Genomic DNA, 10663 nt, shown 5'->3' with positions numbered 1-10663 from the left:
GCCCGCCTCTCAGTCCGCGAGTTGCGCACGCGCAGGGCGACGCGAGTGCTGTAGCCCTAGGAGGTCTGGCGCCCAATCGCCGCAGAAGGCGCTCTGAGTCTTCGCGCTGCTTTCCACCCTGTCCGCCCTGCAAGTGCATGCTCAAACTCGACTGTGAGGACCTAGGGACCTTTTCTTCATTCACTCTTATACATTTTAAACCTTCGCTTAAGGATTTGGAGCTTCTGTTTTCTTTTTAATTTAATTCCAAATATTGCATTATTGTTTCACATTCATGAATACCATCCAATTTAGCAACTAGGAGCAACGGTGTATATCTTTTCAAGATCAGGTGGAAATGTCATTGGCCTGAGGCCACTTAGCTTTTCCCTCTGGTTTGTCCCGTTTCTGGTTCAGGCTTGTACTTGGGTGACCTTTGTTTCTTGTCTGAAGCCTGCTCTTCTGTGTTGTTCTATTGCCTCCCTTAAAGCCAGAATGGCTGGATTGATCTGAGTCTCAATCGTCCAGTCAACTCGGTATCCAGGGACGAATCATTTCTGCAAAATACATAGAGGAACCAACTACAGGGAAGACGTTGAAAAATGACATGCAGCCCACATGTAAAATGATAGAGCTTTAACATATGTAGGATTTCCTTCCCTTCCCTTTCCTTCCTTCCTCCTTCCCTCCCTCCCTCCCTCCCTTCCGTCCTTTTTTTTCTTTATTTCTTCATTTCATGAAAGAATGGTTTCATTGGGGAAATTTTGTAAAGTTCAGCTTGCCGATTTAGGAATATTTTCTTCTTTTAGTTAGGGCAACTAATTTGTAGTTTGTTAAAAGTATCTCAAATTATTGAAGAAAAATTGTCATCAAATTACACTTTTTATTGAAATCAGTTAAGTCACCATTTAGAGAATATTTGCCTCATTTTGTCTTCGACACAAGACAGGTTTCTTAGGAGCTTTGGAAGATGAAGGCAATTGAATTCTTGTATAAACAATTTTTAGAAAAATATTAAAGGATGGGTTCATGTTTCTATAGAATTAGCAAGTGTAAATATTTAATTTCAGTGAAACTAATGTCAATAGTTTCTCAGGCATTTTCAATGGCTTTTCCAAAACAGCCACAAAAATCGGGTAAAACAAAGGCCATTCTACTTCATTTAAAATAAGAGATGAGAACATACCTATATTTTAAGAAGCCAAGATTTTTTGTTGGATAATGTCATTTTTCAGAGAAGGATTTCCCTTTTAACAGAGTAAACATCTACAGCTTTTTTCTTCTTCTTATATTGAGGGATTGTGTATCTCCAGTATTGTTTTGATGCTGCCATAGTATTCAAAAATAATTATTAGCAAGAGAAGTTGATAGTGAATTTTTTACAACCTCCAGGACATGAGAAGCTACTTGCTGAGAAAGGGGTTATCTGGTTTATGTTATGAGGCCAAAGCATTATACTAATCCTATGATAAACTTCCTTTATTGTGACATCTATTTTTTCCTTCCACCACTCTTCTGTATCAGCCTTGAGGTTGCTGTTGGAATTCAGGGACAAATAAGAGGTCATAAAATGTGGGCTGTTGCATAGTGATGAAACATCAATTCTGTGATCTGTTTCTAAGCTCTGTCCTTGACAATAAAATACAGTGTGCTGAATGGTTGTGAGTTTTCACTCCATTATCTTTAGTTCATGAGACTGAAAATTAATTTTTTACAGGTTTTCCTGGGTACAATCTTTACAAGCGTTTACAATTAACAGATGAAGAAGAAACAGTGGAGAGAGGTTATGTACAAATCCTTTTCAAGGTAAGGAGACCTATAGGTATGATCAAAACCATAAAGCGTGGAAGAACGTTCATTTAATAGACGTTTTAATATCTTTGTTTAAGGCACCTAAGTGCTAGGAAAACAAAGATGAATAATAATGAACTCTATCCCTTGGAGAACACAGTCTAAACACAAGATTATGAGCCAAGAGAGAAATGAGGGAAGGTAGTTGGCTTGTGCCCGGGAAGCTCAGAGATGCCAGAACCTTGATTTGCTCACTTCAGTGAAGGTCTGACATTCTGCTTAGCAGGGTTTGATTTTGTTAGTGCAAAGTTGATCAATTTCTGGTGGACAGACTTGTGCCTGTCTAAACCAGCTGTGTCAGTTTATCAGTTTGTAGAGAGGTTGTATATTTACATTGACTGCAGTATTCTAGTTCAATAGTTTAGATCTGTGCTCTCCAATAGAAATATAATACTATCCACAAGTATGAGCTACAAAAATAATTAAAAATTTTCTAGTAGCCATATTAAGAAAAGTAAAAAGAAACAGGTAAAATGAATTTCAATGATACATTTTATTTAAACCAATGTATCCCAAATATTATAATTTCAACATGTAATCAATATAGCATTATTACTGAGGTATTTTCCATTTTTTTCCATACAAAGTTTTAAAAATCTGGGGTGGTGGATTTCGCACTCACAGCATATCTCAGTTTGGACTAGCCATGTTTCAAGTACTCATGTGGCTACGTGGAGGGCTAGGGTATCCCCTTCCGAGAAAGAGGTAGCTGGGAGGGCAGGCCTAATCAGAAGGCTCTCTGATGAGCATGGAATCAGAACAGAGGGTGCTAGATGTTCTTGAGAGATATTTTATTGGCCTGGCAAGCATGATGACCCTACCCTGATCCACAGGAGGGTATATCTTTTTAGTAGCTTTAGTATTTGTTGTACGTGTCTTGTTTCAGAGGTACTAGATTAATATACTGTCAAATTCTTCTTTTAATTCTATGTAAGCCACTATTTTCTATTAACATACTTTATTCAAACAGGTTTAACATTTTTTAAAAAACTTTCTTTCATGGGTTAATACTTTCTAATCTGGCTAATTTTGTTCATAATGTATTGTTAAAAATGAATATATATATATATATAAATTGATTTTAGAAAGACAGGAAGGAGGAAAGAGAGAGAGACCAACTGATTTGTTGTTCTACTTATTCATGAATTTATTAGTTGATTCTTTTTTTTAAAAAAGATTTTATTTATTTATTTTTAGAGAGAGAGGAAGGGAAGGAGAAAGGAGGAGAGAAACATCAGTGTGTGGTTTCCTCTCATGAGCCCCCCACTGGGGACCTGGCTTGCAATCCAGGCATGTGTCCCGATTGGGAGTCGAACCGGCTACCTTCCGGTTTGCAGGCCTGCGCTCAATCCACTGAGCCACACCAGCCAGGGCTATTAGTTGATTCTTTTATGTACCCGGACCAGGGATCTAACCTGCAGCCTTGGCATATTGGGACGATGCTCTAACCAACTGTCCTACCCAACCATGGCCGAAAAATGAATATGTATTTATTATAAATGTATCTTAAGAATATAAATTATAACCATATTGCCAACAATTGGGAAAATAGAGCAAATAAAAATTGCCACAATACATTAATTGCTTATTATAGTGCATTTTTTATTTAGTTGGAATCATAGTACATAAAGGAATTTCCCCATCTCATTAGAATTTCAAAGGAAATGGTATTTAAAAACAAATAGAATTTAAAAAGAAATAGAATTTTCCTCTGTGGAGGTGGCATAATTTACCCAATGTCTTTGTATATTTATTTCTCCTTTTTTTTTGTATAAATAACATTGCAGTGCACAGCTTGACACTCATTGCTTTCTCATATCTTATGACAGTTCCTTAGAATATATTCCCAGAAGTGGAGTTTCTAGGTTAAAGCATATTAATATTTCTATGACATTAAAAAAAAGATTGTATTTATTTATTTTTGGAGAGAGGGCAAGGGAGGGAGAAAGAGAGGGAGAAAAACATAGATCAGCTGCCTCTTGTATGCACCCAACTGGAGACCAAATCCCTAACCCAGGCATGTGCCCTGACTGAGAATCGAACTGGTGACCTTTTACTCGGTGAATGACACTCAACCAACTGAGCCACACTGGCCAGGGATATGACTCTTAATTGCCAAATTATTTTCCAGAAAGACTTTTAACAAACTGTCATTGATGATGAGAGCAATAGTTTTACTTTACTTGTGTTTATAATGGTTACATATTATCTTTCTTAAAACATTTACTTATGCAATAGGCTATCCATTCACTCATTCATTAAATATTTATTGAGCACTTATTATGCTCCAGGCAATGCTCTAAGCACTCAGGAACACAGCAGTGAATAAAACAGAGATAAACATTTCTGCCCTCATAGATACCCCTGGGTGAAACAACCAAAAAAACTAGATAATTAAATAAAATGTATGTCCCTAAGGAAAAAAAATAAGGCAGGAGGGGGAATATGAAGTATCATTGGTATGAGCATTTTAGAGTAGCTAATAAAGGTCTTGTTGAACAGGTAACAAAATTTTAAAGAATACTTTAAAATTGAAATCACAAACCTACAGAAAACTTGCTAGTGGCAAAAACATTGTTTTCTCCTGAACCATTTGAGAATTAGTTACCCATGACATATCTCACCCCCTCAAATCTGTAGTGTGTCTTTCCTAGAACCAAAGACATTCTTCTACCTAGCCAAAATGTAACATCACAGTAAGGGTATTCACACTGATATATTAATACTATCTTATCATCACACCCCAATCAAATTTTGCCAATTGTCTCAGCAACGTTCTTTATAGCTCAAGGACCCAGGTCTGCATCATGGGTTGTTGTATTTGGTTATCATGTCTCTTTAGTCCCCTTCAGTCTGAAGTAGTTTCTCAGTATTTATTCAACTTTTTTGATTTTGACACGTTTGAAAATTTCAGGCCACTTATTGTATAGAATATCCCTGAATTTAAGTTTATCTGCTCTTTCCTTGTGATTAGACTTAGGGTTATGCATTTTTGACTGGAAAATCACAGAAGTGATGCTTTGTTCTTTATAAATTGTATTTAAAATGTTTCTATTATAGCTGACATTCAATATTAGTGATGCTGTGTTCTCGTTGCATCTTATCAGGTGGCAAATAATTCCTCTTAGTCTCATTCGGAATAGTGTTTACTCTGATCACTTGATGTAAACGGTATCTTTCAAGCTTCTCCACGGTAAACTTAGTCTTCTTCTCTTTGTAATTAAGTGTATGCTTGATCACATTCCTCACAAAACTTTCAGTTTGCTTGTTTATATCTGTGAGCTCATGGTTCCCTATTTTAGTCACTGAGTTAGTATCCTTATTTTGGTGTTCAAATTGTTCTCAGATTTTCCCATTGGGACCCCTTCAAACTGAGTTCCGGTGTTCTTTCCACAGGTCCTGTCAGTCTTTCAGCATTTCCTTGCTTTCTGGCATGCCAAGCCGTTCGGCTTATCTTGTATTTTCCTGCCCCAGCCCTGGAATCAGCCATTTCTCCAAGGAGCCCTTGAGAATGGATGCTAGGTGTGCTCCTTGCAACTGGAGCGTGGCTCCTCCCAGACCCTTTCAATGAACAGAGAATACAGGGTGGGGCAAAAGTAGGTTCACAGGGGCCTGTATGGAAAAAGACATGCAAGTTGTGATTATTACAATAGCTTTATTAACTCTGTGTTTTGCATACTCACAATTATAAACCTACTTTTGCCCCACCCTGTGTGTATACACATTTACATATACATATATATACAGTGTACACATATATTTTTCATATGTGTATTAAAAACCATTTTTCACAGTTTATCAAGCTCAGCTCTCTCCTACAATCACTTAATTTATTGTTTATAACAACTGCTAAAAAGGTCAGCTTTCTGCTAACAGGTCACATCAAAATGGCATTGTTAACTTTGCCATTTTTGTCTTTTGAGGTCAGATTCTATTTTCTGAATCAAATTTCAACTTGTTTAATAGCCAGTGTGGTTGGACTACTGGAGGTATTTGTTCCTTATGGTTTGGTAGGTAGCCATTGCCACGCACTTAAATCTGTGTGTCACATCCACTAAACTCGTCTTGCAGCGCTAGAGGGGATGCTCCACGTGGTGGTGTGGTAGACCTTCCGGTTTTAATCTTGGGACATATTATTTACTTAAGGGTAAATAGCAAGTATATTTTAGTGAAAACAAGAGAGTTAATAGCATCCAGAGAAAGAGAGAACATGTTTTAAAAACACACAAACATGATAATGACACATAATTATTCAAATACAGAAATTCTGACTTAACAGGATATTAAAAGTCCTAAAAGATTAATTAAATGTTCTTGTTAGCCTCCTATTGCTGCTATAACAAGTTACCGCAAATTTAGTCACTTAAAACAATACAAATTAGTTTTCTCACAATTCTGGAGGTCAGAAGTCTGGAATGAGCCTTAGGCTACTATAATCAAAGTGTCCTAGGGCTGTGTTCCTTCTGGAGGCTCAATTGGAGAATTCATTCCTGACCTCTTTCAGCTTCTAGACACTGCCCACATTCCTGAATTTAGAGCCCCTTACTTCAAAGCCTGCATTGCACCACTCTGACCTCTGCTTCTACCATCATATCTCCTCCAAGTTTCCTTCTTCCTCTTTATTTATAAGGACACTTGTGACGGCATTGGGCCCTACCAGACAATCCATGATAACCTTCCCCTCTCAAAATCCTTAATTTAATCATACCTGCAAAATCCCTTTTGCCATGTATGGTAACATTTTCACAGGGTCTGGGGGTTAGGACATGGGCTTCTGGGGAGGGGTGGGAGGTTATTCTGTCTATAGTTCCTTTAAACAAAAGAAATATTTATATATTTTTCCTCTCAAAACCTAAGGAGGTATTTTTCTTTGCTGAGGAGTTTAAAGTGCTATGAAATTAACAATGAATACATAAACTAATTTATAGAATAATTTGCTTTTTAAAAAGTTTTTGGAGGCTCTAAAATAATTGCATATTACAGAATAACTTGGACTTTTTGTATAACTGAAAAAAAGTTATACAAAATAACTCAAATAATATCACTGGGTCACATACATCTCTCCTCTCTGATCAGATTGATATCCTTCCAGATTTTGTGTTTTCCTGTAGCTTTTTACTTTGATACGAGTCATTGTAACTTTTCTGTGTTATAGTTTTAAATATACTTTCTATTTCAGGGGTGTCCAACCCACAGCCCATGGGCTACATGTGGCCCAGGATGGCTATGAATGTGGCCCAACACAGAATTGTATATTTACTTAAAACATTATAAGAGTTTTTTGTGATTACATGTCTGAATATATTTATTTACTTTTAGTTTTTAGTTTTTAAAAAGATTTTATTTTTAGAGAGAAGGGAAGAGAGGGAGAAAGAGAGGGAGAGAAACATCAATGTGTGATTGCCTGTCATGCATCCCCTCCTGGGCACCTGGCCTGCAACCCAGGAACGTGCCCTGACTGGGAATTGAACTGGTGACCCTTTGGTTCTCAGACCCTTGCTCAATCCACTGAGCCACACCAGCCAGGGCTCAATGTATTTAATGTGTGGCCCAAGACAACTCTTCTTCCAGTGTGGCCCAGAGATGCCAAAAGGTTGGACACCCCACACTTGGATGCCCCTTAAAAGATCAAAGTCTAAAACCTGTTTGTGCCTTGCTTTATTTTATGATTAGAAGACTTTATAACTGCATTTAACTGGAGAAGATAGGATGAAGCAAATATAAACAGAGTTAGTAAAGGAACAGACCCTCAGAGGAAGCCAGGCCGTGATCACAAACTGCTCTGTGCAGCTAAAATAGGTTTCCATTCCCAGGTTCTGCTGGTAAGAGCCTGACGACTGTATAGCTATAATATTTTCAGTTGCACTAAGTAAAGTATTAGTTCTGAATGAGTTAGTAAAAAGTAATATATTTTAAATCATATAAGTGAGTTTAAAGTTGTTTATTTGTTCTTATGTCTTATTTATTTCTTTAGTGAAACCAGTTAAGTCAGTGAGAAATTTGCTGAGGGGAGAGAGTTACATTCAGTGCCAGTCCAAGTGACTTCTTAAAAATTTTGAAATATCTAGTCCTCAGTCATTTGTAGGCTTTACAATTTATAGAATCAGGGTTTATAAGTATAATATGTTTACACGAGGAATAATCATTCATAGCATATCTGAATAAACCCTCTTAATGTAACTTTCTAAAATCCAGATTTGAAACTTTTTCTGGTGCTTTATAAAACTTTCATATTATGTTTACAATCAATACAGATCCTCGGTTGCCGGTCTTGTTCATGCTAACCCTCTGAATTGTGCTAGAATACAGTGCTCTCACTCGTACTTCCCCCCACCCTTTTCCTACCATATTACCTGCATTCTGCTAGGAGTATTCTGTTTGTTTTTCGAGCACTTTGAAAGGAAGTGAATAGATCTAAGAAGTAAAACTGGAGCGGAAAGTTAAAGATATAAAGAATTTCCCACTAGCCAGGACTTTGGGAAGGGTGAGGGGCTGAAAGTCTTAATTTCCTATTTTTTGTTTTTCATGCACAAATGAAATTCTCAAAGGAGAATCTTACTCAGAGGAATTAGTCTAAAGAAGAAGTTTTTTGGCTTATAATTTTTAGGACTAATGTGAATGTCTGCACAACCTTTGGACTGATACAGTGGTTCTCAGCCAGGACGATTTTGCTCTCCAGGGACCATTTAGCGATGCCTGGATACTTTGGTTGGTTGGTTTGTCACAACTGGGGCTGGTGGTGGGGGAACCTACTGGCTCCAGTGGGTGGAGGGCAAGGAGGCTGCTGACCATCCAACAATGCACAGAACAGTCCCCACAACAAAGTCTTATTAATGATCCAAAATAGCATTAGAGTGAAGTCAAAAAATCTTGGGTGAATAGAATGTTATTTATTTATTTATTTATTTATTTATTTATATTGTTATTCTTTTACAGTTGGCCTAATTTTCCCCTGTTGCTCTCCCCTGCTCTGCCCACCCAACTCCCACAGTCCATCCTCACCCTGTTGTCCATGTTCATGGGTCACACCTGTTACTGGACTGGACCCTTCAACTTCTTTCCTCTCTCATCTCCTTTCACCTGCCCCTCTGGTCGCTGTCAGTCTGTTCCTTGTTTCCATGGCTCTGGTTCTATTTTGCTTGTTTGTTTGTTTTGTTCACTAAGTTCCACTTAAAGGTGAGATCATATGGTATTTTGTCTTCCACTGCCTGGCTTATTTCACTTAGCATAATGCTCTCCAGTTCCATCCATGCTGTCACAAAAGGTAGGAGTTCCCTCTTTCTTTCTGCTGTGTAGTATTCCATTCTGTAAATGTACCACAGTTTTTTATTCCACTCACTTACTGATGGGGAATATTATTTAATTTTTGACAGGCTTTCTCAGACATGATGTCAGATAGTGTTTAAAATTTTTATTACAAAAGATTTCTGGTGAAGATGGAGGTGTAGGTACACATGCTTCATCTCCTTGTGCAACTGTAGAAAGAATTACAAGCAGATCTCAAACACAAATAACACCCAGAACCATCAGAAAATTGAGCTTTATGGAAGTCTGAAAACCAAGGCTTTAAAGAAGCCACATTCATCCAGATAGGTAGAGGGGGCAGAGTCACGGAGATGGGGCAGAGAGGCAGTGTGGTTTTGAGAGGCAACTGTGACAGTGGTGGCAGAATAGATGGTCCCACATTCATGTGTGGTGGATAAAAATTGGGAGGGATACCTTGGGAGCAAGCAGTCCCAGCCCCAGGCCAGAACACACAGCCCAGGATTCCAGCACTGGGAAAATAAACCCTCAATACCTCTGTTTGTAAACTGCTAGATTTTTGCTGCTTAAACAGCCTGCATGGACTGAGAACTTACTTAAACCACACAGCAGCTGCCGGAATGGCGCCAATCACATACGGGAGGTGGGTGAAGTGACTAGAACCAGGGTGAGTGCTGAGCAGGCCTCCAGAAGCCAGGCAGTGGCACTGTCTCCTCTCTGAGCACCCCTCATCCCCTGCCCCACAGAGTCACAAAGCAGTGAAGTGGGTTGCCTCACCCTGGAGATTACCTAAGGGTCTACCCCACACAATTTATGGGTGCCTTTTCTACATAGGCCATGTTACTAAGGCAGGGAGTCAAAGCAGCTCTACCAAATACACAGAAACAAACACAGGGAGGCTGCCAAATTGAGGAGGCAAAGAAATATGGCCCAAGTGAAAGAACAGAACAACATCCCAGAAAAAGAACTAAATGAAACAGAGATAACCAACCAATCACATGCAGAGTTCAAAATAGTGGTGATCAGGATGCTCATAGAACTCAGAGTATGGCCACAACATAAAGCAAGAAATGAAGGACACACCAAGTGAAATAAAGAAAAATCTACTGGGAACCAACAGTGAAGGGGAGGAAGCCAGGATTCAAATCAATGATTTGGAACAAAAGGAAGAAATAAACATTTAACCAGAACAGAATGAAGAAACAAGAATTCAAAAAAAAATGAGAATAGGCTTAGGAACCTCTGGGACAACTTTAAACATTCCAACGTCCAAATCACAGGGCTGCCAGAGGAGAAGAGGAAGAGCAAGAAATTGAAAACTTATTTGAAAAAATAATGAAAGAAAACTTCCCCAGTTTGGCAAAGGAAATAGACATATGAGTCTAGGAAGCACAGAGAGTCACAAACAAGTTGAACCCAAAGAGGAACACACCTAGACACATCATAATTAAAATGCCAAAGGTTAAAGATAAAGAGAGAATCTTAGAAACATCAAGAGAAAAGCAGAGACTGACGTACAAAGGAGTTTCATAGACTATGAGCTGATTTCTCAAAAGAAACCTTTCAGGCA

At 38.3% G+C, this 10663-nt stretch overlaps 1 pseudogene; it reads left to right on the top strand.

The window, feature by feature from the left end:
• Positions 1 to 45: 45 nt before the first annotated feature.
• The window catches only part of LOC112314054 (small ribosomal subunit protein eS8 pseudogene), a 119560-nt pseudogene continuing 108942 nt past the window's right edge, over positions 46 to 10663 (top strand).

This window comes from Desmodus rotundus, chromosome 12 (assembly GCF_022682495.2).
Source record: "Desmodus rotundus isolate HL8 chromosome 12, HLdesRot8A.1, whole genome shotgun sequence".
Classification (NCBI taxonomy): Eukaryota; Metazoa; Chordata; class Mammalia; order Chiroptera; family Phyllostomidae; genus Desmodus; species Desmodus rotundus.
Note: the sequence above shows the minus strand (reverse complement) of the source record. Positions and strands in the feature narration are given on the sequence as shown.